Here is a 7,192-nt window from a genome sequence, read left to right as displayed (position 1 = left end):
AGCTGAGATTGTACCACTGCACTCCAACCTGGGTGATAGAGCAAGGCTCTGTCTCAAAGAAAAAGAAAAAAAAGTTGATAGTAGAAGTATAGCACTCTGACCCCTAGTGGTTGAATGGTGCAGAGACAATTCAGCATTTGTTCAAAGACAATAGGAGGTTAATTTATTTCACATCATGTTCCTATATGATCTTTTTAACAATTTATTTAAGAACATCAGCGTTCTTCCCTTTTATTCTCTACATCGAAGCATCCATCCATTTTGGGCAATTTTTCCTTTCACATAGACATAGTATTTCTCTTCCCCGCCCCCCTCCCCCCACCATTCTTCGCTGTTACCATTTTTCTTCTTGGGTTCATCCAACACCTGAAAAATCTTCCTAAAAAACTGTCTAGTAGGCCAGACACGTGGCTCAGTCCTGTAATCCCAGCACTTTCGGAGGCTTAGGAGGGCGGGTCACCTGAGGTCAGGAGTTCGAGACCAGCCTGGCCAATGTGGCGAAACCCCGTCTCTACTAAAAATACCAAAATGGGCCAGGTGAGGTGGTGTGCACCTATTAAAAAAATTAAGAGCACTTAACACTCATATTTTTCACTTTGGTTATGTATAAATAGCTTATATATGTAAGTCTGTTTTTACTCTCATTCTACTAAATTTACCTAATGTTCTACATAGAAAGTTTCATGTAAATTGTTTATCATTTTTCAAGAGTGAATTAAGCACGTGAATAGTTTCCCATGAAAAAGGATATTGATTTGTACAGATGTATAAGTACAATGGCTACTTGCTCAGGTCATAAACTAGGTCTAAAACATGTGTTCCAGCAGGCCTGGTGGCTGATGCTTGTAATTGCAGCACTATGGGAGGTTGAGGTAGAGGATTGCTTGAGACCAGGAATTCAAGACCAGTCTGGGCATCATAGTGAGACACTGTTGCTACAAAAAAAGTTTTAAAAATTAGTCGAGTGTGGTGGCATACACCTGTAGTCCCAGCTACTTGGGAGTCACAGGCGGGAGGACTACTTGAGCCCAGGAGTTCAAGGTTCCAGTGAGCTCTGACGGTGCCACTGTTCTCCCCTGGGTGACACAGTGAGACCCTGTCTCCAAACAGATAATAGTTTTAAAAAGTTCCCAATTTTTTATATTTATTTATTTTTGGGAGACTATCTCATTCTATTGCCTGGGCTGGAGTCCAGTGGTGAGATTTTGGCTCACTGCAACCTCGCCCTCCTGAGCTCAAGTGATTCTCCCACCTCAGCCTCCCAAGCAGCTGGAACTGCCATGTCTGGCTAATTTTTTGATTGTTTTGTAGAGATAGGGTCTTGCCATGTTGCCCAGGTTGGTCTCAAACTCCTGAGCTCAACTGATCCACCACCCTCCTCCTCCCAAACTGCTAGGATTACAGGCATGAGTCACTGTGCCTGGCCCCAGATTTTTATAATTTTCATATTTTATTCTTGATTTCTTGGTTAGTCACTGAGAGAGAGGGTAAGAATTGTCTAACTTCTTTGTTGTCCATATTTTCTCTTCAATTTTTACTGTGAACGCCAGCATAAAATATTGAAACAATCACTCTGAAAGTGAACAGATTTTATTCCACTTTTCCTTGATCCCTTTTTTTCTCTCCAATGTTTTTTTATCTATTTGAAATTTTGCATTATTGTTGCTTTCTTCTGAAATATTCATATAGAGTTGTTAAAACAACTGAAGTCAGACTATGTAAGCTTCAGGTTTCTTCTCTGTTAAAAAAGATAACAAGGTAATAATAGTCCTCCTCATTTATCGGGTTCCTTACAGGACTATTTGTGGTTATTGGCACACATTTATAAGTGGTTTAAAAAATCTTAGCTTTATTATTATTTTATAGATTCACTTGCATTTTTAATGTTTTTGCTGTACACCAGTTGGTTTGTTTACTACCAAATATTTATAAAGCATTTATTGTTATATTGTTGGCTGAAAAAGCAATAACAAAGTAGGGTGGTGTATGTTTATGAAGCTTAAATTTAAGAAACAAAGCATAAATATATATGTATCTATATTTGAGACAGAGTTTCACTTTTGTTGCCCAGGCTGGAGTGCAATGGTGAATCTCAGCTCACTTCCACCTCCACCTCCCACTCCCACCTCCACCTCCCGAGTTCAAGCAATTCTCCTGCCTCAGCCTCCCGAGTAGCTGGGATTACAGGCATGAGCCACCTCACCCAGCTAATTCTGTATTTTTAGTAGAGACGGGGTTTTACCATGTTGGTCAGGGTGGTCTCAAACTCCTGACCTCAGGTGATCCATCTGCCTTGGCCTCCCAAAGTGTCGGGATTGTGCGTGAGCCACCGCCCTGGCCCTCACCTGGTTGTTTTTCAAAAGCTGTACAGTTACTATAAATATATTTAAGTAATCCTCTATTGAAGAGCTGGAGAGGGTTTCCAGCCTTTTGCTATTATAAGGAATGCTTCAAAAAAGACTCTGGAACATAGGTCATTATGTGTATTTCTGTAAGATAAATTCCTAGAGGTAGCGTCGGTGACTTGAAATGATTTAGACTAAAGGTGCTTAGAGACCTTTCACCCGTTTGTTTAGTTGCTGTAGCCAAACCTTGGCAACATCCTTTCTTCCTCTCTTCTCATACTTATCAATCACCAAGTCTTGCTGATGGCACCTCCTCAATTTCTGTTTGAATCTGCCCTTCCTTCCCATTCCTCACAGCCAGCAACTCAATTTAGGCTTTTACTATTTCTTCATGTCTGAAATATGGTCCTCAAAACCATTGTCCTGAGAGAATAATCTGCTTGGATACATTCATGCTGCCTACTACGTACAAGCAGGATTAAGTCTAACGTCTTTGAGCACACGAGGTTCACCTTGATCTAGTCCCTGTGCTTCCCCTTCTCTGGCAGACTTCTTCCATCACCAGCTTCACTCTCTCCACTTTTACACTGTGGAATAATTCCTCATTCAGGCCTCCTTGCATTTGCTCTGGTGGACTCTCCAGCCTGGAATGCCTTCATCCATTTCTCTTACTTCACTTTGTGTTCCTGTGCATTCATCTTTCATAGTGATTGCTATTCTCTACTGAAATGAATTTCCTCAAACTAGCCTGCAATTGCAATTGGGAGTACTTTTTTGTCTTTCTTTTTAGCTCTAGCGTCTATCACAGTGCTTGTGGCCACGGGGTGCATACTCAGTAAAATTTCCTTTACTGAACTCAACTAGACCTTGGGGGAAAAGGGATGGAGTCTTTCATTCATTCTTCATCCAACATATGTTTATTGAGAAGCTATAAACATAGGCACAAGGTTATGTGCTAGGTAGTGCAATTACAACCAAGACGATAACCCAGGGCCTACTTTTGGTGTAGCGAAAGAGATGGACTTAGATGGGTGTGGTGGTGCATACCTGTGGTGCCAGCTACTGGGGAGGCTAAGGGGCATGAGAACTGCTCGAGCCCAGAAGGCAGAGGTTGCAGTGAACTGTGATCATGCCACTGCACTCCAGCCTGGGTAACAGAAGACCGTATCTCTTTTTTTCTTTTCTTTTTTCTTTTTACAATTTAGTCTCCATAGAGACTGTCAAAAATTACCAATGCCGACTATATTTCAAGTCGTCATGGAGGGGTATTGGGAAAAGTTTTCAATTAGCAATAATCGTGCCTTGGATAAACCTCATGGACTACGATACTGCCACTGAGCAGAGCTGGAAGACCATATCTAAAAAAAAAAGGTAGGGGAACATAAATACACAATTTTAATTCAGATGGGTAAAGGCAGCAGTGGATCCCAGGGCACAGTTTAGATTATTTTATGGATATGGATACACAGAGAAAAGGGTGGCTTTTGTTTGCTTTTTTAGAGACAGGGTCTCACTATGTTCCCCGGCTGTTTCTGAGCTCAAGCGAGCCTCCCATATCAGCCTCTTGAGGGGATGGGTGGCATTTTAATTAGATGAAACTGTACTAGGAAAGCATCTGCAAAACAAGGTAATTGCCCCAAATCACTGTGAAACCCGAGTCAGGCATGAAACTCATGATTTCTGCCCCTTGTTCACGGCCTATTGCCTCCTATTGCCTTTACTTTTTAAAGTAAAGATATCCTTCTGGTAAACACATGGTCAAATACAGTGTCTTGGGTAATAAATAATAAAGTATGATAACATATGTAAAGCAAGAAGGTGACAATCAGTATACTCCGTCAAAGTTTTTTTTTTCTCAATAGGTGTCTGCTAAACTGCCATCTAAGCTTTCCAAAACAAACAAACAAACAAACAAACAAAAAAGAAAAAACCCTGAGTGGTGCTAAAAGATGTATAGGCAGTGAAATCTACCCCAGCTGACCTTTATCTTTTCCTGTTTTTTAGTATTAAAGAAGAGACCTCTTTTCACAAATGATTGAGGAGGCTAGTACAAGGCAGTGAGAAGGGCAAGTTCTTTGGGAATCAGACAGCGTCGGATCCAACCCAGCGGACAGCACGACTAGTAAAGTAACTTAGGGCAAGTCCTTAAACTTCCAGTGTCCTCTTTTGTAAACTGGGAAGAGTAATCATAAATAAATAGTGAAATAATGTTTATGCAAAGTACATAACACAGTGTCTGACAGATAAGATCTCAGGAAAAATTGGCTATTAAGCGTTTATAGGAAAGCCGAGGACTTGGGGTTGTTACTTTAGTTTTTGGAATCAAAGGCACCAAGCGTAAACATTCCTGAACTAAGTTAAACCAGAACTAGCACTTCCAGCAGTGGTGTAATTTGACCTCTTCGAGCTACCGTCGCTGAGCATGCGTAAATAACAGTGGCGGGCCGTATGTGTCATGGCGCTCTCCATGTAAAGTCTGTGCAGCTTCCGGAGACTGGCAGCTTGATTCTCTCACTTTGGACTGGTTTTTACTTCCCGGCTTCTGGGTAAGGGTGGCGGATGGGTCCTTGTAGGGCAGAGTGTGGCCAGAGCTCCTTTTATGGCCAAGCCTTGTTTCTCCAGTTTCAGTCTTGCTGGGCTGTTTGCTCATTTGTTTCGTAGTTAAAAGGGAATTTGCCAGCTGGGATGGGGGAATGGGAAGGCAGATGGGGCTTCCAGGAGCGAGTTGGGTCTTCGGCCTCAGGTGCTGCTCGCCTGCTGGGAGTATTTTAGGCATCTCGCTTTTTATTGTCAGATTTAATTTCGTTTGTTCTCCCACTTTATACATTAGTGAATTTGTAGATGTTGTAAGGCTTTCGCGGTTACGTAGCTTTCCCAGAGCAGTATCTTAAGAATTTAAGCAGAAGTTATTGAGAAAAGCAGGTGTGTTGCTTTTCACTTTTAGGTCTTCTTTACTCATAAAACCTTTTTCTGAATCTCGGGACAATTATCTTTCGGATGGAACGTGATCTGGATGTCTATTTATCTTATTGGCTTATTCCTGTTCTGTAGTAGTTGGTTACTCGCGCTATGCAGACGTGTTGTAGTGCTGGATATAGTATTTATTACTAAGTCCAGACACTGGTTCACAGTCATGGCAGATGTCAGCACACCTGTTGTAATCAGTAAGAATTAGAAGTAGTATGGAGCATCGTAGATCTTGCTGTATAAAGCAGTCTTTTATGGAGTCTGTTTCCTTTTAAGTAAAGATCTTTATAGTGGTTTTGTGAACTTCTTGGGTGCTTGCTTTTCTTAATCAACTCTTATTTTCCAGACTCATCTTTCAAGAGGACTTTAGCCTAATTGCAGATAATTAAGGTACTAATTTATCTTAAAAGCTTTTATGTTTGAGTGGTGCGCATATTTCTGCATATTAGAAAATGCAGAGAGGTAGCCTAATTTCTTAGCTATTTGCCACTGTCATGTTATGGCAACACTGTGCTTTACATACCGCTAAATCAAAGAGATATTTTCATTTATTTTACTTAATCTTTCATTTTCCTTCAGCAGCACTGATCATGTACACTTGTTTGACATGCCCTCTTTCTTTGCCTTCCATGGCACATGGAATTTTTTCCTTCCCTGGTGGCTGCTGCTTGGAATCCATTATAAGCTATTTTCCTCTATCTGTCAGTTAAATTTGGAGTTGCTCAAGTCTTGGTCCTGTACCTTCTACTACCTCTGTTCTCTTTTTCTTTCCCTCTGGGTGATGTAATCCACATGCCTGTCAACAGTTACTTATTTTCTTGATTCTAGCCATCCTAATGGGTATGAAATGATATATTATTGTAGTTTTGATTTCAGTTTCCCTGATGGCTACTGATGTTGACATCTTTTCATGTGCTTATCAGTCATTTGTGTATGTGTATTTTTTTGAGACAGGGTTTCCCTGTGTTACCCAGGATGGATTGCAGTGGCTCGATCATGGCTCACTGCAGCCTTGACCACCTGATCTCAAGTGATCCCACTTCAGGCTCCCAAGTAGCTGGGACTACAGGTGCATGCCACCATGCCCGGCTAATTTTTACTTTTTTTTTTTTTTCTTTTTTTTGGTACAGATAGGGTCTCACTGTGTTGTTCAGGCTCTGGCTTTGAACTCCTGGCCTCAAGTGATCCTCCCTCCTTGACTTCCCAGTGTTGGGATTACAGGCATGAGACACTGTACCTGGCCCATTTCTATATCTTCTTCATCTAATTTGTTTTTTTCTTTTGTTGCTTGTGCTTTTTGTTTCTTAGCTAAGAAAGGAGGGCCTACTGTAACATCATAAAGATTTGTGCTTATGATTTTTTTCTGAGTTTCATAAGGTTAGCTCCTAGATTTAGGTCTATGATCCATTTTGAGTTAATTCTTGTGTATGATGTGAAATAGGGCTCCAGATTTATTTTTTGCATGTTGCTATCCAGTTGTCTGAGCATCATTTGTTGAAAAAAACCCTATTCTTTCCCTGTTGAATTGTCTTGGCATCCTTGTTGAAAATCAGTTGACTAGGTTATGTATATTTGACATGCATTTTAGGTGGTTTTTATGAAAGAATAATTCTGGGACAGTGATTATCAAACCTTAACGCAGATCAAAATTACGCAGATCAAAATTAAAGTGCCTGTTAAATATTGCTAGGTTTTACCCAAAATATCTGATTCAGTATGTCTGGAGTGGGGTTCAAGAGTTTTCATTTCTGGCTGGGCATGGTGGTTCATCTCTGTAATTCCAGTACTTTGGGAGGCCAAGATGGGAGGATCAGTTGAGGCCGAGAGTTTGTGACCAGCCTGGACAACAAAAGGAGACCTTGTTTCTACAAAAAAATTAA

At 40.9% G+C, this 7,192-nt stretch overlaps 1 protein-coding gene and 1 non-coding gene across 6 annotated transcripts in view; one reads left to right on the top strand and one right to left on the bottom strand.

Moving 5' to 3' along the window:
- Positions 1-3,550: 3,550 nt before the first annotated feature.
- Positions 3,551-3,691, bottom strand: LOC119473532. The gene has a single exon (XR_005202751.1). It is a non-coding gene; the product is annotated as a U4 spliceosomal RNA (small nuclear RNA).
- Positions 3,692-4,760: 1,069 nt separating this feature from the next.
- CDKAL1 (CDK5 regulatory subunit associated protein 1 like 1) overlaps positions 4,761-7,192 on the top strand; it is a 717,953-nt gene continuing 715,521 nt past the window's right edge. For 2 of the 5 annotated variants that reach the window (XM_037744112.1, XM_037744113.1), the window contains exons 1-3: positions 4,777-4,891; positions 5,176-5,267; positions 5,659-5,702. The gene's annotated coding sequence lies outside the window, so the exon portion shown is untranslated. Of the gene's footprint in view, positions 4,892-5,175; positions 5,268-5,658; positions 5,703-7,192 lie in introns of all 5 variants that reach the window. The other 3 variants (XM_017544096.2, XM_037744111.1, XM_017544095.2) reach the window with 3 other exon arrangements.

This window comes from Cebus imitator, unplaced genomic scaffold (assembly GCF_001604975.1).
Source record: "Cebus imitator isolate Cc_AM_T3 unplaced genomic scaffold, Cebus_imitator-1.0 Scaffold165, whole genome shotgun sequence".
Lineage (NCBI taxonomy): Eukaryota > Metazoa > Chordata > Mammalia > Primates > Cebidae > Cebus > Cebus imitator.
Note: the sequence above shows the minus strand (reverse complement) of the source record. Positions and strands in the feature narration are given on the sequence as shown.